The sequence below is a fragment of the Odocoileus virginianus genome, chromosome 10 (genome assembly GCF_023699985.2).
Source record: "Odocoileus virginianus isolate 20LAN1187 ecotype Illinois chromosome 10, Ovbor_1.2, whole genome shotgun sequence".
Classification (NCBI taxonomy): domain Eukaryota; kingdom Metazoa; phylum Chordata; class Mammalia; order Artiodactyla; family Cervidae; genus Odocoileus; species Odocoileus virginianus.
The window spans coordinates 557,548-581,150 of NC_069683.1; positions in this window are offsets into that span (position 1 = coordinate 557,548).

The following is a 23,603-nucleotide window of genomic DNA, read 5'->3' on the forward strand; positions in this document are numbered from 1 at the left end:
GCGACAACAAGGAATCCAGGCATCCTTCAGACAGTCTTCTGTCCTTTCTTCCCAACAGAGATCTGTGGATGTGCGGAGCGACACCACCACCAGCAGCTGTAGCCCTGATGAGAGGGTCCAGTTCATCTCCACGAATAGCAAGTGCAAGTGACGAGGGGGTAACACGCTTCACCTGCAAGTTTTTCGATGCATTTCCTGCCGATCAGGGACCTCTGTGACAGGGACTCCAGGACGGCTGTGCTGTGCACGGCGGCCGTCGCGTCCACATGTCCACGGCTGATCATCCTAGATTTCAGGTGTCGATGAATACGGTCCCCCGTGAACGTCCCGAATTCTGCTGCGGCTCAAACAAGCGAGGCAGAGAAAGGACCAGACACCGCGAGAACCGCTGCCTGCTCCTTCCTCGCCCCGTGATTCAAACTGCCCATACTTCCCATTTTATCATGCAGAGTATTGAACAGACATGTACTCAAGAGCCAGTCAACACTTAGTAAAAGGAATAATTTTTACTGCTTTGCCTGTTAAGTGAAACTGGCTTCTCCCCTTTCTACCTTGAGTACCTATGTGGTGGTGAAGAACAGTGATGACTTACAGCTTGGTGCCACAGAAATTTTACAAATATGCTTTAAAAATGCTTAAAATATGCTTTAAGAATGCTTTAAAAATGACTTGCATGCACTATCTGCTTTGTCCACTTTACCTTGTATTGAAATTATATTCAGTTGTCTTGAAACTCAGTTATGTTGAAATTCTGTTATCTTCACAGCAAAATTTGGTATTAAAATTGGAATATCAGGAAAATGGACTTTGTTTATTTTTGTGACTTCGAGAAATCCTCAGAACATTGCACAGGGCTTCCCTGCTGGCTCAGGCAGTGAAGAATTTGCCTGCAGTGGGGGAGACATAAAACCCTGGAATTCACTGTGCTTAAGTTTGAGGAAAATAATCATATGTTATGTATTTTTTGTATGCTATTAATTATGGCCAGACTGGTTACATTTATCTCTTTTAATATTCAAGAAAAACTTAAAAGGTGGGTAATATTATTATCTCCTTTTCACAGAGTATGAACTTGAGCCTTCACTTGTTTAACCTTCCCAGATTTACGTAAACCGAGAGTGAAGAAATTAGACTGTGATTCCAGTTAAGCTCTTAATTGAAAAAACTAGATGCTTATAGTGGAATAATTTAAAAGATAAATGTTAAGTTTATGAATTTTAGATGGTAGAGATGTGAATAGCATCAGGAGCAAATTTTTAAAAAAAGAAAAAATTGTACGGACTTATCTTTTTCTTCAGTTCTCTTTCGTTTTTGTGGTTAGTGGTGGGAATCTGCGGGCTTTCTAGATGCAGGGCACTGTGTGAATCCCCACTCTGGGGTTCCATCATCCACTAGAGAGCCTGTTGTTGGAACAGAATCCTTTTCTTGTCACACAGGCAAGCCCTGTGCAGGTGCTTATTCGAGAGCAGACTGTGACATGAAAAGGGCTTCCCAGGTGGCACCACAGGTAAAGTACCCACCTGCCAATGCAGGAGACGTGGGACTCAGTTTCCATCTCTGGGTCAGGAGGATCCCCTGCAGGAGGTCACGGCAACCGGCTCCGGTACTCTTGCCTGGAGAATCCCACGGACAGAGGAGCCTGGCGGGCTACAGTCCATAGGGTCACGACTGAAGCGACTTAGCATGCACACACACGTGTAGCATTAAAAATGTAATTCAGATGTCACTGAAAGCAATCATATGCCTTCAACTCAGATTCTTTGAATTTTATTTGCTCTGAGCCTTGATTTCCAAGTTCACTTTAAAACTAAAAATGTCACAATTGATATTTTTAGAAAACATAAGAAAAATCTTTAGCTGGAACTTTGATTCCAATTATTAAAATAAATGTATATTGTATATAAAATTATGTAGGTAAAACATAAAAGGAAAAAATATATATTTAGCCTTATTAGATTAGCCATGTGATATAAGCAAATAATTTTAAGGCTTGACTTGAATGCTGTAACTAAAACAATCTATGGAAGAATCAGCAGAGATGAATTTGCAAATTTTCCTGAGGCCAAGAAAGATGCTTTTTCTTAGATCTCTGTCTCCTAAGACTCCCTGGAAAAGACCTTGATGCTGGGAAAGATTGAAGGCAAACGGAGAAGGGGGCAGCAGAGGGTGAGATGGTTGGGTGGCATCTCTTACTCAATGGAAATGAATTTGAGCAAACTCTGGGAGACACTGAAGGACAGGGGGCACTGGCATGCTGCATTCCGTGGGGTCGCAAAAAGTTGGACGTGAATTCGTGACTGAACAACTCCTCCCAGGAATTTAAGTCACTTTATCTTCTTTGCTGCTGATTGTTCTATAGCCAAACCCATCGAAATTAAGAAATAGCAGTCTTTTGTTTTTAAAAATGAACAATTTAGACTGTCCAGCCTATTAAATGACACCTGACAATTACCTGGGGAAAAGTTTTCTGTAATTAGCTTTTATCGGAAGTGTGTGCCTTGCCAGCCTCCTTGTCGATTTTAACAGGCCTCAGGCAGGCACAGTTATCAATTAGCACCTTTCCACTGATGCCTCTTTGAGCATCGGCATTTGTGTAATCAGGAGCATCTCAGCCTTTAGGTGGTAGACACCATGGACACCCAACCCATGGGTGATCTAACTAAGTAGCAAAATGAAGGCATCTGAGCTTGGGTCGCCATATAAAACCACGTAAGCCATTACCACTTCCCATTTCCCGAGAGTCCTGTGCAGGGGTCGGCTCACATGGAGGTCTCTGTGACTTTAGAAATCTCCACTCTCCTTGCTGCCTGGATTTGGGCGTGCACTGAGAACATCCGTGGTAAAAGCCTGGTTTTGGGGAAGGCTCTTGGAGGCTTACTCGGAATGATTCTCCATCTTTCCACGCAGCCTCTCTCCTCTCCCTGCAGATATCCAATCCTACCTTTTGCCAGAAGAGAAGTAATGTCAGCCCAGCTGGACTTGAATCTGTATCCAGAGGACACGTTCTAACTTTCTAACTGTCTGAGATGTTTCTTCTGTGTTATGGTCTTCCCTCTATCTGAATTCTCATTTGCAGTGATTCCTCAGAAACGGTCTCTGGCTCTGTGTTTCAGGTTGCCCTTTTGAGCCCACTGCCCGTTACTAGTACTTGGTTGTATTGCCAGATACTTGATTGTGTCTTTACTGGCCTTCCTGCTGCCAGATCCCTCATAGCTCCCCCCTGAGGATGATACTGCTCTTTTTAAAAAAAATTCTATCTGACCTTCACTCAAATTCATCAGCGGTTTTGCAAAGCCAAGAAGATAAAGCTGAATATGTTTGTTCTGTCTGTAGATTGAGTTGAATACCTTTCCTATTTTCCTGGAGTATTCTGGATGAGACAGCCGTCGCAGCAGACAGAACATAACCGCATACAACCCTGCCTGGCTTTTCCAGGTGAAGCTTATATGTTGTTACAGAACAAAAGTAGCCCAATGGCTAAGCGACGTGCAAGCGACGTGCATGTGCAGTGCTACAAGTGAGCTCAGCTGCTACACAACCATGCAAAGTCATTATCTACAGAACGTGGGGCGGGAGGGCCTGCCTGGTGCCAGCTTGTTAATTCCCTCACAGATATGTAAATAAGCACTGTCATATAGAAAGTGAAAGTGAGTCGCTCAGTCATGTCCGACTCTTTGTGACCCCATGGACTGTAGCCTATCAGGCTCCTCCCTCCATGGGATTCTCCAAGGCAAGAATACTGGAGTGGGTTGCCGTTTCCTTCTCCAGGGGATCTTCCCGCCTCAGGGATCAAACCTGGGTCTCCCGCATTGCAGGCAGATGCTTTAACCTCTGAGCCAGCAGGGAAGCCCAAGGAGATAATAAATACAGTTAACCCCTTTGACACAAGACTATCTTACTCAGAGTCAGGTTAAACTTCCTTGTGAGAAGTATGAGAAATTAAAATATTGGTGGCAGATGGTCATTTTTTAAAGTTTATCTTTTTTACACAATTTGAAAGGTTATATTACACTCAGAGCCTTTACAGATGAGTGGTTCCATTCCCCGTGTTGTGTGTACATCCGTGTAGCCTGTCTCACACCCGAGAGTTTACCTCTCACTCCCTCACCCCTGTGTGGCCCTTCCGCCTCCCCCACATAACCACTAATTCTCTGTATCTGGGAGGCTGCCTCTTTTTTGTTATATTCACTCGTTTGTTGTATTTTTTAGGTTCCACATAGAAGTGACATATGGTATTTGTCTTTCTATGTATGACTGACTTTACTTAGCATAATGCCCTCCAGGTCCATCCACGTTGCTAGAAACGGGAACAGTTAACTCTATTTTATGGCTGAGTAGTATTCCTTTGACTATACATGACATCTTTATCCATTCATCTGTTTGTGTCCAGCTCTTTGAGACCTCATGGACTATAGTCTGTGGGTCTCCTCTGTCCATGGGGTTCTTCAGGCAAGAATACTGGAGTGGGTTGCCGTTTCCTCCTCAAGGGGATCTTCCCAACCCAGGGATCAAACCAGCACCTCCTGCGTCTCCTACATTGCGTGCGGATCTTTACTGCTGAGCCACAAGGGAAGCCCAGTTCGTGACGCTGAGGTTGCTTTCATACCTTGGCAACTGCAAATAATGCTGCTATCAAGGTTGAGGTGCATGTATCTTTTTGAATTAATGTGTTTTTTTTCTGTTTGTGTGTGTGTGTGTGTGTATATATATCAGATTGTTATTTTTAAGACACTTGTTTGACTAGTTCTTCCAACAACATTTACAGGGAGATAATTTAATGAGTTCTTGTTGTGGAAAAATTATCTGATTCTTAGCATTTTTATAGTTAGCACATAAGGAGAGTTTACTAAGTATATCTGTCAAGAGTACTGAGTTGTGGTCAATCATGATTATGATCTGTGACTTACAGCATAAGTAAGTAATTTTTAGATGCTATACAAATTCTAATTATAATGCATTATCAAGGTTAGCATCAGTGACAAGCTATCTAAATTGCATTAGGAAGAAAACCTTGCTTCCTAATAATTTTTCTGATCATATACTCATCCACTGCATACTCATTCACCACATGTTTTCCAAATGCAGCCTTTAAGTATGGCTTTAGACTTTGAACCCCTTATCAACCTACTCATCACCTTACATTCTTTGGCTTCCCTGGTGCCTCAGTGGTGAAGACTTTGCCTGCAGTGTGGGTAGACATGGGTTTGATTCCTGGGTTGGGAGGATCCCATGGAGAACGGATGGCTTCCCACTCCAGTTTTCTTGCCTGGAAAATCCCATGGACAGAGGAGCCTTGTAGGCTACAGTCCATGAGGTTGCAAAGAATCAGACATGACTGAGCGACTCACTTTTCATTTTCTTACATTCTTCAAGTAGAGATACTACTGGTTATCACTCCTATCACTGCTGCTTTGCTGTTTGATTTTTTCCCTCCTCCTTTAAAGACATGCTTATGAAGGGCTGGAGGCATTGGTCAGACTTCAGCAGTGACTGAGTTACTTATTTGTGGAATAAGAGAATACCACCTTTGCTTATTTTCTGGGTTTTGTTAGGTTCGCAGAAGAGAATTGATACAGTAACTAAGGAGACCTGTGAGAGTCTAGGAAATTTGTCTTAAATGTCACTCCAAGCCACTGTAGCTTAACTTCCCAGTTGCTTTTCCAAGGTAGAATCCTGCCCGTGAGCACACTTTCGTTTAACCATTTCAGCCCAGTCCACATTTTGGTCTGAAGCTTCAAGTACAGCCAGCCTAGTTGTCAGAACCCATCATTCTAGCTGACTGTGGATCTTCACTTCTGGTGGCGTTCACTGACCCAAATATGCTGAGCCGCAGTTCACCAGTTTCTTTCACGCTGACAATTGTCTGCAGCATTCAAGCCCTGTCCAGCCAGCAGCAAGAGCTTTGTCTTTCTGTACGTGGGGTTAGCAGTCACACCTGCACGCTCCTGCACTTCCATTTTCTTCTTTGGTTTTAATTTCTTACTGCAGTATGAAAGATGGAAGTTCTAGTTGCTCCAACTAGGAAGCTGTGTCCGACGCTGTGCGACCCCACGAACTGTCGCCGCCAGGGCCCTCTGTCCGTGGGCTTCTCCAGGCGAGACACTGGAGCGGGCTGCCATCCCCTGCTCCACTTATTAGCGCAGCTGCTTCACGATGTTCTGTTAGCTCTGACCGCACGGCAGAACGCACCAGCCCTGCACACACGAGCATCCCCTCCGTTTGGACTTCTTCCCTCTCAGGCCGCCGCAGTGCGTTGAGTAGCGGTCCCAGGTCTGTGTATGCTCTCATAGCTATCTGTTTTATACACAGTATCAGAATTCCTTCTCTAAGCAAGGGGAGGGCTTCCATTTCTGCTCATGTAGCTGTCCTGCCTGCAGACAGTCCTGTCAGCAAGGGCTGCAGTGAAAGCGTCCGCACGCATTCTGCTTCACTGCGAACACAGTTCAGAAGTGAACCCGGTGCTCAAGCACTGACTTGTTCTAGCTTGGATGATAGGTTATCACAGTTGCTTATTTGTTGTTTCGTCACTCAGTTGTGGCCAACTCTTCACCATCCCTTGGACTGTAGCCCGCCAGGCTCCTCTGTCCACTGGATTTCTCAGGCGAGAGTACTGAAGTGGGTTGCTACTTCCTATTCATGTCAAAATAAGAAGATACTATGTAGGCCCTGTTACTCTAGCTTTTGTAAAATAGGAGGTTGTATCAGATGAGTTTGAGAGTCATGTTTTGGGCTGTGATTCTAATGTCTTAATAAATATAGGACAGATGCTGGCTGTCTAAGAACAGTCTATTTCCTTGGAAAAAATCTTTTAAAAATGTTTCTCTCATTGGTGTCAATAGATATATAAGGTTTGTATTGTGATTTGCTTCTTTTTCACAATTGTTTTTTTATTTATATATTTACAGGTATAAATATAATTTTCCATGTTGTATAGAAGTTGATTGCATAAATACAATATAATTTATTTCTTCATTCTGCTGTTATTCATTTGGCCTGGAGTATTTTGTTCATTCATATTTTTTACATTACATTTCATTTAGCTTTGAACACTTGTTCATTTACATTATGATTGCTAATATCTTGCAACATATTGCTTTTATCTTTTTTGGCTTTGTTTTGTCTTTTCTGCTGCTGCTGCTGCTGCAAAGTCGCTTCAGTCGTGTCCGACTCTTCGCGATCCCAGGGACTGTAGCCGACCAGGCTCCTCTGTCCATGGGATTTTCCAGGCAAGAGTATTGGAGTGGGTTGTCATTTGTCTTTTCTAGGTTACTTGAAATTTGCTTACTTCTGTCCACTTTATTTTGTTCTTAAGGAAGCTTTACAATCTTGTCTATTATGCCCTCCCAGCTACTTATCATACATCTTTAAATACTAAAGCTAGTAAGTCTTTGCTTTCCATCTGAACAGTAGAAGGAATTATGAAACTCAACTCTGGTTATCCCCTGAAAACCTCTCATTGACGACAGTCTAGCACAGTCAGAATGCAGTACACTTTTGTTTCATTTCCACATGAAAAATGATTCAATTAGGAATAGTGATTATTATTGATTTACTGAAGTTTTCAGTGCAGAGAAGAAGAAAGGGTTTTACATTAAAACTTTCATGAAACTTCCAGACATGGATTTTCCCTATTCAGATGATGTCCTTTTGTGAACATGACTGTATCTGGTTCTGGTTGCTATAAATATGAATCCTACCTTATCCTTTTCCCTCTTTAAACTTATTACTTGGAATGCATCACTCCTCTTCTAACGCATTGCAGTTTATGACAATACTTCTGTCCCCTTATGTGTAACCCTGACTTTATCATTCTCTTTGGAATCTAATTCCTTTAAGAGGAGACAGAGAGCTGAAAGACAATGATGTTCTTATGCACTGATTCTTATTTCCCTGTGAAATAAATGAAATTTACATATTTGAAGACAGAATTATGCAGATATTTGGGAGAGTTGTGGTAATATGAAAACCCTTTACATGCTGTTCTCGAAGTTGTTATTACCTTTACCAGAGAAAGAAACATTGTTTAATTAATCACAAAGTATGGTTGAATATTCTTTGGGTTCTTCCTTAAGAGAAATACGCAGCTGATATTTTCTCTTTTGATTCTCTCTGCAGTGAAAGTAAGCTGTTCCATGGACTGGGTGATGGTCTCTGTTAGCCCGTGTGCATACAGAAATCGGTATATATTTGCTGATGAATTGTATCTGGGATCAGGTTGCCCCATGGCTCGGATACAAACATATGTGTATGATTTTATATACCCTGCCTATGAGTGTGGGATCAGGATAAAGGTAAGAATAATGCTTATCTGTTAAAAAAAATAACTTCTAGATTTTTTTTTTTCAGAATTTTCTGCCTGGTGCTAAAATTATTGTCCTGTTTTTTTTTTTTTTTTTTTTCTCTTTAAGACCAAATTTTGCTTCCTTTCATAGTAAGGTAGAGGCCTATGTAGCTCCTTAGTTACTGAATATTGATCCTCTCTAGCCACAAGATCTTATAGCACAGATTTCCAGACAGGTCAGTGAACTGATTTTAAGTCTTTTGGGGCTATTTTTGTATTTCACTAAAGCTTAAGAGACGGTTTAAACTCCATTCACTGTTCCTAATGTGGGAGGTCACTAGCTCTGGGAAGATCTTTCATATTCAGCAATAGATAGCCATGGTCTGTGAGGATGTGTGTGTATATGGGGACTAGGATAAAATGTGGAATAAAATCTCTAAATTATTTTGCAAGGCACAAATCTTAAAACTGTGTTGTTATCCTGGGGTATTACCTTTTGATTGATTCCCAGATGTAAACAGCTTATACAGTTTATGCTACAGAAGTATTTGGGGTCAATGCCTAATTACAACGGTCACCTGTGAAATAGATGTCTTTATTTTACACATGAGGGACCTAGAGCTTTGGGAGGTGTTTTAACAATTTGCCCAGGGATGCAGAGCCTGTCGGTGGTTAGCTGATAATGCCAAACATAGAAGAGTCCCTTTCAAAGCTTATGTTTGAAGCCACTCTGTTATTTGATTTCCACATCATCTTTTTCAGAGGAACTAGTGAAAACCTTTTCATTAACGGATGATGAAGATTTCTGAGTAACAGTTTGTTTGCTCCTATGCACTATTCAGACTTTTTCCAGGTGCTTTAGGTCTACTCTCACAGATAACCCTTCTCTCTGGTCCCCGTGGGTTGCCAGATTTTGTATGGGCCTGGAAGTCAGTAGCCACTGCTGCGATCGTGAATGTTTCTCTGCGTCCTATTCACGTGTGTGTTTGCCTCCTGTGTTACTAGAAATGTCTGCTTGACCTCTGTGCTCTTCTAGATTGTTTCAGAGGAGGCGCTCCTTTTTCAAACAGAGCTATATTTTAACCCTAGGCATACATGATACGGCCCTCAGAAAACCCCTCTGGAATGTCCTGCCTCTCGCTGAGTCCAGTGGGTCAGATCCTCGGATGTTAGTTTCTCCCTTACTTACCAGACGCTTCTGCAGAGGCATAGGTTGTAGAGACTATGACATGACTCACCTACAAGCATAAGGCCAAACACCAAATTGGCACTTAAAATATTTTGACTATGTTTAAAAATTTTTTAGTGTAATATTAATTTTAGAATAAAAACTTGAAACAATCTTGTGTACCTAGATTATTCTACAGTAACTGAACTGCAAAGCAAATCGTTAGTCACCTTAGTAAATGGAAGAATCAAGCACGATATTATCTTTCAATGTGTTCTCCTTCATAATGTTTTTTTCTGATATATTTTATGGTCCAATTCCATGATAGGAGAGTAAATGACTAAAAAGTTTAGAGAAAACCAATTTTTCATTTTAATACTAACCCGTGAACATATATGAAAGGAAAGGCTTGTCAGACTGTATTTGAATGTATTTTGCAATTTTATGGAACTGAGAGATCGAATCCCAAAAGGATGTAGTGTATCCTGACACACTTTCACCATGTCTCTGAAATAGTTACATTGAGCCCCATGCATCTGAGTGACGAATCTCAGAAACTGCCTGGAAACCACAAGGAAAACTACCCTTGTTCTGTTGTCGTCCAGTCGCTCAGCCGTGTCCGACACCTTGTGACCCCGTGGACCGCGGCACGCCAGGCTTCCCTGTCCTTCACTATCTCCTGGAGTCCACCCAAACCCATGTCCACTGAGTCAGTGATGCCATCCAACCATCTCACCCTCTGTCACCCTCATCTCCTCCTGCCTTCAATCTTTCCCAGCATCAGGGTCTTTCCCAATGAGTTGGCTCTTTGCATCAGGTGGCCAAAGTATCGGAGCTTCACCTTCAACATTGTCCTTCCAGTGAATAGTCAGGGTTGATTTCCTTCAGGATTGACTGGTTTCATCTCCTTGCAGTCCAAGGGACTCTACAGAGTCTTCTCCAACACCACAGTTCAAAAGCATCAATTCTTCAGCACTCAGCCTTCCTTTACGGTCCAACTCTCACATTCATACATGACTACTGGAAAAACCATAGCTTTGACTACATGGATCTTTGTCACCAAAGTGATGTCTCTGCTTTTTAAAATGCTGTCTAGGTTTCTCATAACTTTTCTTCCAAGGAGCAGGTGTCTTTTAATTTCATAACTGCAGTCACCATCTGCAGTGATTTTTGGAGCCTAAGAAAAAAATTTGTTACTATTTTCACTTTTCCCCCTTCTATTTGCCATGAAGTAATGGGACCAGATGCCATGATCTTAGTTTTTTGAATGTTGAGTTTTAAGCCAGCTTTTTCACTCTCCACTTCTACCCTCATCTAGAGGCTCTTTAGCTCCTCTTCACTTTCTACCATTAGAGTGGCATCATCTGCATGTCTGAGGTTGTTGATATTCCTCCCAGCAATCTTGATTCAGCTTGTGATTCATTCAGCCTGGCATTTCACATGATGTACTCTGCATATAAGTTAAGAAAAAAGCAGGGTGACAATATACAACCTTGATGCACTCCTTTCCCAATTTTGAACCAGTCCATGGTTCCATGTTTGGTTCTAACTATTGCTTCTTGACTGGCATACAGGCTTCTCAGGAGACAGGTAAGGTGGTCTGAGATTCCCATCTCTTTAAGAAATGTCCAGTTTGCTGTGACCCACACAGTCAAAGGCTTTACTGTAGTCACTGAAGCAGAAGTAGATTTATTTTTTTAGAATTCCCTGCTTTCTCTATGATCCAACAGATGTTATCGATTTGATTTCTGGTTCCTCTGCCTTTTCTAAATCCAGCTTGTACATCTGGAAGTTCTCAGTTCACATACTGTTGATGCCTAGCTTGAAGGATTTTGAGCACTACTTTGCTAGCATGAGAAATGAATGCAATTATACAGTTGTCTGAACATTCTTTGGCATTGCCCTTCTTTGGGATTGAATTGAAAACTGACCTTTTCCAGTCCTGTGGCCACTGATGAGTTTTCCTAATTTGCTGACATACTGAGTGCATCACTTTATCAGCATCATCTTTTATGATTTTAAACAGCTCAACTGGAATTCCATTATTACCTCTGCTGGCTTTGTTTGTAGTAATGCTTCCTAAGCCCCACTTGACCTCACACTCATGACTCTAGATGAGTGACCACACCATCATGGTTATGCAGGTCATGAAGACCTGTTTTATATAGTTCTTCTATGTATTCTTGCTTCTATGTATTCTTATTCTCTAATGCTTTTGTTAGGTCCTTGCTGTTTCTGTCCTTTATTGTACCCATTTTGCATGAAATGTTCTCTTGGTATCTCCAATTTTCTTGAAGAGATTTCTAGTTTTCCCCATCCTATTGTTGTTTAATATATGGAAATAGCTGACATGGGCTTCTCAGATGGCTCAGTGGTAAAGAATCTGCTGGCCAGGCAGGAGATGCAGGTTGAATCCCTGGGTTGGGAAGATCCCTTACAGAAGGAAATGGCAACCCACTCCAGTATTATTTCCTGGGAAATCTCATGGACAGAGGAGTCTTGTGGGCTATAGTCCATGGGGTCACAAAGAGTTGAGCATGACTTAGTGGCTAAACAACAATAGCTGACATGAAAAAAGAATTGAGCTTAGAGAAAATGTGCAATGTATTTTAACATCATCAGGGTCCCTTTTTTAGAAGTGATGGAGAATTGGTATTTTTTATTGTGGTAAAATGTATGTAAGATGAAATTTTAGGGTATAGTGGCATTAAATACAATCACATTGTTGAACACTGTAGATCTTCCCTTTAACTTATCTTCACATGGAAAAACCAAGGCTAATGGATTTAGTGATATTATGGGAAGTAGCTGACCCCTAAATAGAAAATAAGATTTGATTTTGTATACACACACACACTTTTATTCCTCTATGTTGGCCAATGCTTAGAATAATGTAAAAATGTTTAACCTAATCCCATGGGGCTGTTGCTTCTCCATATGCTACCAGATTAATAGTGATGACTAAAGCATTTCTATTTTGATCACAATTATTATACTGTTTGCGCCTATCATTCTTTAAAAAATGAAGACTAGGCTAACAAAGGTATATGATTAGGTTTTTGGTGCATGAATTTTACTGCTGTACACACACACACCACCTTCACCACCAATACACTGGGTCAGATTAAGCTTTTGACAACTTTTATTGTTCTTAGGATCCATTTATCTAAGTCTGTTTTACTGGGGACTTGGATACTCAACTAAGGCAAGCATTACAAATCATCTATTTCCTAGAGGGTACAGACCCTATGCTGCACCCATAAACCACCACACTGAAAACGATCATGATATTAAACAGTGGTGAACAATACCTTGGCCCCTGGTTCAGATTCAGGAAGAACTGGTACCAAGCATGCCAGCCCTATCCGCTTTTTGTTTGTCTTCTCTATAGGAAGTCAATGTGGCTGATGCCAGTTTCTACAGAAAATAAAATAAAATTGGATCCCAGCCTCTTCATTGCTGACTTTAAGACAACACCAGAAGAGTTAGGATTATTAAATTCTAGTCAGACTGATTCCATACTTAACTTGAAATTGGTACCATGAATTGCATTGGAAAAACAATGGTTTTACAGACAACAAAACTGGTATAAACCTTTCCTTAGATATCTGATCACTAAAACTGCTAATTCAGTGAAAGTCCTGATTCAATGAAGTTATATTTTTTAGACAATTCTGGGATGTGTTGTTAATTTAATGTTAACTATTAGATAATTCTATTACCCATTTAAAATTTTTAGTTTTATAGAGTAGGTTCAGCAATAGGTCTTCAGTGATAATAATAGGATTTAATTGATATAAACTTCCAATAAATATTTTCTAAATCTATTTCTTAAAATAAAAAAATAGAAATATACATGTGAATGTGCCAGAGACTAAAATTTATCATATTAATTCCCTGGAAGATACTGTAGCTTGTGGGGGCTTTATTTTTATTAATAAAGTTGAGCCCTAAAAGTATTTTATTATTAAAGAAGGAAATTAGATTTGTAGTCTAGAATTTAAGTAACCACCTCCTTAACTGAAATTGAAGGTCTTATTTTCCTTTTTTTCTGATATGACTCTTCCACACTTGAAGTAATTGAAGTGGGCAACATGGAATCATCCTGTCACTTTAGAGCAATTTACTAAAATAGATGAATATTTGTCACCACTTATAATGCTGTCTTCTTTGTCCTAAAAGAGAGAGTCTACCAATATAATAAAAAAGATCACTCTGATTTCAGGGAGAGTTCTTATATCAGTTACAAGGATTGAAATGTGCCATTGGTTATTCACTTGCACTTTAAAAATTTATGTTTTTTTTTAATCTGAGTTGATTTGCAATGGTGTGTTACTTTCTCCTGTACCACAAAGAGAGTCAGTTATCTACATAGATACATCCTGTTTTTCAGATTCTTTTCCCACACAGATCATTACAGTATTGAGTATGGTTTCCTATGTGTCTACTGCTTATTGAATGTATATTTTGGATGCGATGTCCTTTTGAAAATAGATTTGGCCAAGGTATTTTTCATTTGGATTTCTTTTAACGTGCTGCTATCTTATTGCCAACAAAGTGTTGTGTGTAGTTGTTTACATGATGGGAATCTATCTTTGGCACATGTGTGTGTGTGTGTGTTTTGTCTGCATCTTCTGCATTGGCAGGCGGATTCTTTACCAGTGAGCCCCCTGGGGAGCCACACACACACACTCACACACACCCTGATACACACCCCTAATCACACACACACACACACACACACACACCCTATACACACACCCATATCTACACACACACTCACACACACACACCCTGATACACACCCCTAATCACACACACACACACACACTCACACACACGATACACACCCCTAATCACACACACACACACACACACACCTATACACACACATACACACACACAACCCTATACACACACATATGTACACACACACACTCACACACACACACCCCGATACACACCCCTAATCACACACACACACTCACACACACACCCCGATACACACACATATGTATACACACACACACCCTATACACACACATATATCTACACACACACACACACACACACACACACGCTGATACACACCCCTAATCACACACACACACACACACACACACACACACCCTATTGACACACATATATCTACACACACACACACACACACACACCCCGATACACACCCCTAATCACACACACACTCACACACACACACCCTATACACACACCCATATCTACACACACACACACACACACACACACACCCCGATACACACCCCTAATCACACACACACACTCACACACACACCTCTATACACACACATATGTATACACACACACACCCTATACACACACATATATCTACACACACACACACACACACACGCTGATACACACCCCTAATCACACACACACACACACACACACACACCCTATTGACACACATATATCTACACACACACACACACACACCCACACACCCCGATACACACCCCTAATCACACACACACTCACACACACACACCCTATACACACACCCATATCTACACACACACACACACACACACCCCGATACACACCCCTAATCACACACACACTCACACACACACACCCTATACACACACATATATCTACACACACACACACACACACACGCCGATACACACCCCTAATCACACACACACACACACACACACACCCTATTGACACACATATATCTACACACACACACACACACACACACACACACCCCGATACACACCCCTAATCACACACACACTCACACACACACACCCTATACACACACCCATATCTACACACACACACACACACACACACACCCCGATACACACCCCTAATCACACACACACACTCACACACACACCTCTATACACACACATATGTATACACACACATACCCCTATATACACACATATGTACACACACACACACACACACCCCTATACACACACATATGTATACACACACACACCCCTATATACACACACATGTATACACACACACTTATACACACATGCCTATACACACATATATGTATACACACACATACATATATACACACACACATATACATACATATACACACACACACACCCCTATACACACATATGTATACACACACATATATACACACACACTCACACATACACACGCCTATACACACCCCTAATCACACACACACACTCACACACACACACACACCGATACACACATATATCTACACACACACACACACACCCCCTATACACACACATATATCTACACACACACACCCTATACACACACATACACACACACATACCCCTATATACACACATATGTATACACACACACCCCTATACACACATATGTACACACACACCCACACACACACATACACACACACACACACACCTATATACACACATGTGTATACACACACACCCCTATATACACATATGTACACACACACACACCCCTATACACACACATAGGTACACACACACACACACAATGAGGAGGTAACCCTTTAGTAAGACTTAAGTGTGTCTGGCAATGTTACAAGCATGTTGCAACAATTTATTTAATCTTAATAGCCCTAAGACTTAAATATTACTATTCTAATTTACAGCTAAGAAAATAGGCATTAAATAATTTGCTTGACTCATACAACTGGCCTCAAAGTTAGTGATCTGTTACCAGTCTTGCAGAAAAAGGTTTCAGCTCTTCAACCACTGTGTATGATGGTCACTGTGGGCTTGTCACTCATGTTAAAGTGCATTCTTATCTTGTCTAGTTATTGAGTTCTTATCCTGAAAGGATGTTGAATTTTGTCAAATCTAACCACTTCTGTCTAGTATAATATTGGATATCATATGGATATAAGATAGAAGTTTTCCTTCCACCTGGAAACTGATTCAGACCCCTAAATTTTTCAGATAGAAACCATGAAAGTTATAAGCATACTCACCAGTTCATTCAGTCCATTTGTTAATCTTTGTGAAGCCATCCGGTTTCTCATTAGAATACCAGGACATATCCAAATTTTAGGAATTCTATATAATTTCTAGGATATCTATATTAGCAACATTTGCCATACAGTATAACCTGAGATTTATCACTCATTTGACAATACTTCCCATGTAATTACACATACCAAATGAACCTAATCAGGGGCCCTCTGAAGCACCCCAAAGTTAGCTAAAAGTCAAAAGTGCTTCATTAGAATTTGATTTAAGAAGATTTGTCAATAAATATCAAAGGGGTTTAGAACACTCAGTTAGATAGGGTCGAAGGTCATTATGAATCTTATTTTATTTGGAAATGACCTATCTATTCAATAAACTTTCAACGCTTGGTTTAACACAACCCTAGAAATTAAAGTTACCCAAATGTGGAAAGACTATTTTAGACAGGCATTCCTAAAGCATAATAGACATTCCCAAAGCAAAATTATTCTTAACAGAGTTTATCTAAAATCTCCTCTCTTATTTACATTTTCTTTCCTTAGAAGTTTCTTCACTGAAGTTACTTTCCTTGCTGAAAAATTTGTGACAGATGTGTTATATTAAACCTATGCATAATGCTTAATATTAACGACTCTTAGACATGTCTATATCAGTTAGATCAACAAGCAAACATTAATACTAGGTATTTAATGCTGAATATTTCCCAGTTCACAAGAACCTGAAATTCATTTAGGTTAATTTCTTTTGGCAGATTGATTCTTTGCCACTGAGTCACCTGGGAAGCCTTTCATTGTCTTAAAATTATACTAAATAATGTCACTTCTAGAAAGGCACGGTTTCAAAGCAATGACTTAAAAACTTGCAGAGCTATAAATTAGAAGCAAACACATTTAACATATTCCAAAATTTAGAGACCTTAGATGGTTAACTGATTGTTTTCCTCAATGAGAGTTTACAGAAGGGTTAAGATAACATAAAGGTACCGTCTCCAGAAGAGCATAGTTTTAGTAAGCATGTGCACACCTCAGCATGGGTGGGTATAGGAGTAAAACCCACAATGCAAGTGTCGCTATTAAGCAACTGGATTAAGACAAATAAGCCTTGAGAAATACATCAATTTCCAAATAGTCTGCTATGGTCCCTCATAAATGAACAACTAGACTGTTGACTTTACTCACATAAAGATTTATTTTTTCATTTCAAAAATTAGCAACTTGAATTTTGAACTTGTTTACTTATTATGATATTTCAGCACCAAACTCTAGCCAGCCTCCTCGAAAACACTTCTTGTTGTAGTTAGGGGAAGTTGTACCCCAAGGGTGGAAATCTCTATGAATCTTCTTGGGGAAGCAGTTTCCTATAGTCCTTTTCTCTAAGAAATTGAAGAAGTTTCTCATTTTCATCATTTATTGAGCGTGCACATGAAGGGCTTAGTTGCTAAGACCTCTGCGTGCATTCTGTCTCTAATCCTGATCATTGTTCTCTGAAGTGGGCACTAGGATCTGAAATTCACAAACGAGATAACGGAGCTCCTATTGTTTACGTAACTTCCTTCCGGAGCTCTTTCTACAGCTCCGAATTCAAACGGGTGTGTAAAGGAACCGATTTTGGGAGGTTTGCTTCCTCATAACTCTTCCTCTCCCTCCTTCACGGCGCTTTTGCCCCTTCTTTGTTCTTCAGTATTCTATCCGCAGTGGCCCTGGTTAACAGGATGCAGGGAGGTCACAGCTTTTCCAACCATGGTTTTCGCGTCTCTCTCTGATTCCCGTTTGGTCTTCGCTGCGTTCAGCCCCTTCCTTCAGTCCCAGGCAGTTCCTTCAGAAGCCTGCTCTGGCCTCTATTGACAGCTGTCGACTTGAAAAATATTCACAGCCTGAAAGCTGAGTTATGTTCTACTTGATGGGAATTTTTAGGACTTCAAGCCCGGGAGGCAACGTCTCAAGTCACCCTGAGAGAACCGCTCCGAAGAGGCAGGAGGTGAGGGGAAGCCACATTATGCAGAAGTTTTGCAGCAAAGGGCAGGTGGTCTGCATGCCAGAAGACGGTTGTTAATTAAAGGAGAGCCAGATATCTCAAGTCAAGGCGTTTAGCGCTTTTCCACGTGTGAGAAGGTGCAAGGGTCTGGGCTCCCTGAAATCATCCCTTCGGTGCGCCCCGCCGCTCTCTGGGCCACTAGCCTGTGTTCTCCCGTCCTGAGTACCCTCGGGCCTCACCAGCTCGCCATCAGCGGCGGCTGCAGCCTCCGTGACACCCTTGGCTTACTGCCGTGGCAGGAAGCACTCTGCCCCTCACAGCCCAGCCACACAGCTCCACAGAGAGCGCCTTCCCGGCGCTGGGCCCCTGCTCACGTTATAGTCGGTGTCCCAGGGCCACAAGCCCCTTCCCAAGCTGGTCCTCGGTGACGGCATCGGGCCCGCTTGCTCCTGCCCGTGACCAGCTCCCCACTTGTCTCCAGTTTCTAGAACTAGGGCCTTGCCTAGGTGGCTGTGAGCTTCCTCTTTCTCGCAGACCGCCCTGCCCAACCTGGGGGTCAGGGACACCACCCCGGTCCCGCACCATCCCCTCGGGTCCCGGGACCTCCTTAGGGGTCGTGTTTGGGATCCTCCTGCCTCCCTCTCTCTTTGTTCTGATCTTCCCATCACCAACGTCAGGACATTTATTCGTTTAGGGTGACAATTTGCCTTCTAAACAGGGGCGCTTCTGAGGGGGGAGGGCGGTGAAAGTAAGGCCCCGCAGGGAGAAGAGGCAGGCCCGTGACCTCGCTACACCCAGAGCCTGAGCTCCGCACACAGCTTGACCGGTCCCCGCGTGATGCTGGGAAGCTGGCTGACATGTCCACGCTACTCCTTGGCTGTTTAGTCGCTCAGTCATGTCTGACTGTTTTTGCGACCCCGTGGACGGTAGCCCTCCAGGCTCCTCCGGCCGTGGGGATTCTCCAGGTGAAAACACTGGGGTGGGTTGCATTTCCTCCTCCAGGGGATCTTCTGCCCGACCCGGGGATCGAACCCAAACCTCAAGCCCCCTTCTATGCCATCCTTTTCTATAGAATTGGGTTAATGGTGACCTAGAAGACCCAGGTATTGTGAAAAAGAAAGGAATGAATCCATGAAGCACTGAGAACAGTGTCTGCTACCTAGTAATCATTAAATGCATTTAAACTACAATTGGCGTCATTTTTACACCTATCTGTCTGAACTAATTAACCATTCTAAGCCTGCGTGAACTGAGTGTGATAATGAACACGACCGCCCTCCCCACTCCAGACACTGAAGCTGCTCGGCAGCGTTTTGAGGGGCCTCCGAAGAGCTCTAGTCCTTTCTGTCTCAACACAGAAAGAATTCAGTGAGTGCAAAGTGACAGATAAGTGATTTATTAGAATAGGGCACCTGTGAGGTTTAAAGCAGGTGAGTGACAGGGAGCTGCACCCTGAGAACTTTAATGGGCTACAATTCTACCACCAAAGGACAAATGGAGAGGGGAAAAGAGCCTCTTTCTTCCTCCTTCTTGAGTCGATGTCACACTTCCATCATCGGCTCCCCCTCCAGGCTGGGCCAGGGAGTTTTCTTCTCCCTACGTGGTCAGGTTACGACAGTCATGGCACTGTAGAGAAATTATTTCAGGTCTTGGTATAATGAGCCTCTGTCACTTTGAAAAGCCACCTTTCCATAAATTATTGTTTTTTTCTGTGTGCAGAGAGCTTGTCCTCGGGATCCTAACTTAGCTCGCTGGGCAGGATGTGGGTCTCAGGCCACCACTGTTTTACTGTTTGAGGGCGCGTCTTAGGCTTCTGTTTCACGCTTTTGTTGCCAAGCAAGCCTGCTTGGTTCTGTGGTTAAGCAAACCTACTTTCTTGAGTAATCATTTCTTACGGGTCTCCCTTATTTTTTCTATTTGCAATCCCCTCAGGGGTTTAAGTACTGAATCACCTACCCCATCAATACTACTCTTATAATCTGATTTTGTCTCTTATTCAGTCGCTGTCATGTCCAACTCTGAGATCCCATGGACTGCAGCACGCCAGGCTTCCCTGTCCTTCACTCTCTCCCAGAGTTTGGTCAAATTCATGCCCGCTGAGTCGGTGATGTCTCTTCTCACTATGCAAACAACTGTCCCACCGCCAATCCTCAAGCCTTCCCACCCATCTGCCCATGTTTCTAAGTACATAATAATAATAAATACATTATTGTTTCTGGCTTTAATAATGTATTAGGCAGCATCTCAACGCTGGAAGACAGTTGGGGCCAGTGTCCCAATCAGCACTCACCTTTCAGGAAAGCACAGTGAAATCCAAGGGGCACAGACCCAGATGTGGTTTGCACTCTGCAGGCCACCAGCAAAGTATTGGCAAAATATTGACTCCTCCAAAGTGTGGTGTAAGGCAAAGTCTTGCATCAAGCCTGAGCTAAAAGAGCTGCTGTTTTCCGGGAAGGGTACCATAAGAGATCTTTATTGAGTGTCTCCTGCTTGTAATGAGATACGCTTGAGAGAAAATAGTTTGACCCAGGTCTGAAGCCTCCAAGGTAAATACTATAGATGCCCTCTCATGGTGTCCATGTGCTTGTTCTCTGCGTCTGCGTCTCTATTGCTGTTTTGCAAAGCGATAGCTAGTGAGAACCTACTTATAGCCCAGGGAACTCGGTGCTCTGTGGTGAAGGAAATCCAAAAAGAGGGGAGATATGTATACAAATAGCTGATTCTCTGTGCTATGCCCTAGAAACTAACACAGCATTGTAAGCAACTAGCCTCCAACAAAAGTTAATAAAAAAAGAGATTCCCTCTCCACAGGAAGTCCACTTTTTTTTTATTGTCTGTCAAAGTTGCCATCCAGTGGGGTGCTTAGAATGTCTTCAGGGTCTTTTGTTCGGTTGCTAAACATTTAACTGTGAGGATGCCTTCCCCTTAGAGTGTGACTGTTACTGTGATGCCATAGTAAAAAAGTGCTGCACATAATTATGCAGCTATTTCTTTGGGAAAATGTATGCATGGACACACAAACATGCAGACACACGTGGTTTGTATGTGTTTGTGATCAGTTGTGTCCACCTCTTTGCGACCCCATGGAATGCAACCCTCCAGGTTCCTCTGTCCATGGGAGTTTTCAAGCAAGAATACTGGAGTGGGTTGCCATTTCCTCCTCCAGGGGCATCTTCCTGACCCAGGGGTCAAGCCATCTCCTGAACCTCCTGCATCGGCAGGTGGATTCTTTACCACTGTGCCACGTGGGAAGCCACACTACATATGTTTCAGCAAGTCAAATATTCTATCTAAAGTATAAACTTATTTCCCAATGGAAATTTTTTAATGCAATGTTTTTGAATGAATTTAATGAAATGTTTTAATGCAATGGACTTTGCAATGTTAATATGAAATTAAAATTATGTCCATTTTACAGTTGTGAAAACTGAGATTCCCACTATGGGGTCATACAACTAATAAGCGGTCAAATTTGGATTTGCACCTGGCTTCCCCATGGTACTTAAACTCTATCCATTGTGCTTTATTCCATGTATTGCTACATAAAGCAATGACTTTAAAAGTGTTGAACATTAAAGTGGGTATCTCAAGTAGAATCTGAACTCACTTATGAGCTATTTAAGTTTGAGAAAGTTGTGTAAGCCGTCTATGCCTCGTTTTCTTTTTTAAAATGGGGATAATAGTGTTGCAACATGAAGCTGTTGACGGGATTAAACACGTTAATAAAGTCACAGAAACTAGAAGAACTTGGCACAGAGCAGTGAACATCCGATAAATGCCACCTGTTATTATTCTAGAATGTGACTAATGTTACCTCCTCCCATGAGAGACCACTGCTCAGTGAGACTTCTCCATGTGTGGATGTCCTGGACTGAAGAGAGGCAGGACCACATAACACACGCATGCCGGTGAAAGAGAGAGGGACAGTCTGCAGCGCTCCAGAGTGGGGTGCTGTGCCCAGGCCTAGTGCAACGGTCTGCGATGCCTACTGCTTCAGTATCAAATGGGATAAACAAGGTAAAACCTCCGCCCTGTTGGAGGAGAGTTGTTTTGATTTCTAGACAAAATGGAACCCTTTGGTCGAACAGAAAACAGAAAGCAGTTATTAGTTAGCAATAAAAGGGAAAACAGAAACACTTTGGGTTTCTTTTCTCTGACAGCCACCAAGACCCCAGATGGCCTCCCAAGAAGTTGATCAGACAGAGCCGGGGGCAGCTTGGGCTGGCGATGCCCCAAGAAGCCAGGGGGGCGCCGCGGGGGAGGACAGCTCTGCCTACCGGCCCCTCGGCAGGTCACAGAACCACCCGGAGGTGCTGCGAGCTCTCGGGGTGAGTCGGCCTCAGGTAACACGTTTCTTTAAGGTGGAAGGCGACACCTATCGCATGGGGAACCTTGGTTATGTCTCTATGGGGGTTTCTGAGCTACTCATTGCTGGATCGATAATGTGCTTTAAGGGAAGACGGGGGCATCCTTTAAACCTGAAGAGTGGAAATGCAGAGGCATAATCTCACAGTGGGAGACATCCTATCACTGCTGGAGAATGGAGGTCACCGTACTGTGGCCCCAAGGCAGGCGGAGAGGCTAGTTTCACAGTCTGGCACCTCCTTCATGCTGTGGTTCGCTGGAGGGCTCTGTGAGGATGCACACGCTGGGATGGGCAGAGAGGGCGATGAAGTGTTGCTGTCGGATCAGTGGGCATCGCAGGAACAGAACCTTCCAGAGCAGACCTCGCCCAGTTAATCTGGCTTCAGTTTTGGACCATTTCAAGCTCTGATATCTCCTTTTTGAGGAAAATTAAAGTGATCTCTTCTCCAGATACCATATGATATCACTTACATGTGGGATCTAAAACATGACACGAATGAGCTTATCTAGGAGACAGCAGCAGACACAGACAGATTTGTGACTGACAGAGGGGTAGGAGCTGGGGAGGGATGAATTGGGAGTTGGGATGAGCAGATGTAAACTATTACGTTAATATATGTGTAGGAGGGGTAAACAAGGTCCTACTGCAGAGCTCGGGGTCTATGTGCAATATCCTGTAGTAAACCATGATGGGAAAGAGGAAATAAAAATAAACAAGGCGCTCTCTCCCCAGTGTGGGCCGGCACGCGATCACTGATGCTTTCTCTCATTCCCTCCTTCTGCAGGCTGTCCAGATTCTGACTGCAGCAGTAATTCTGGCTCTGGGTGGCTTCATTCATTCCTT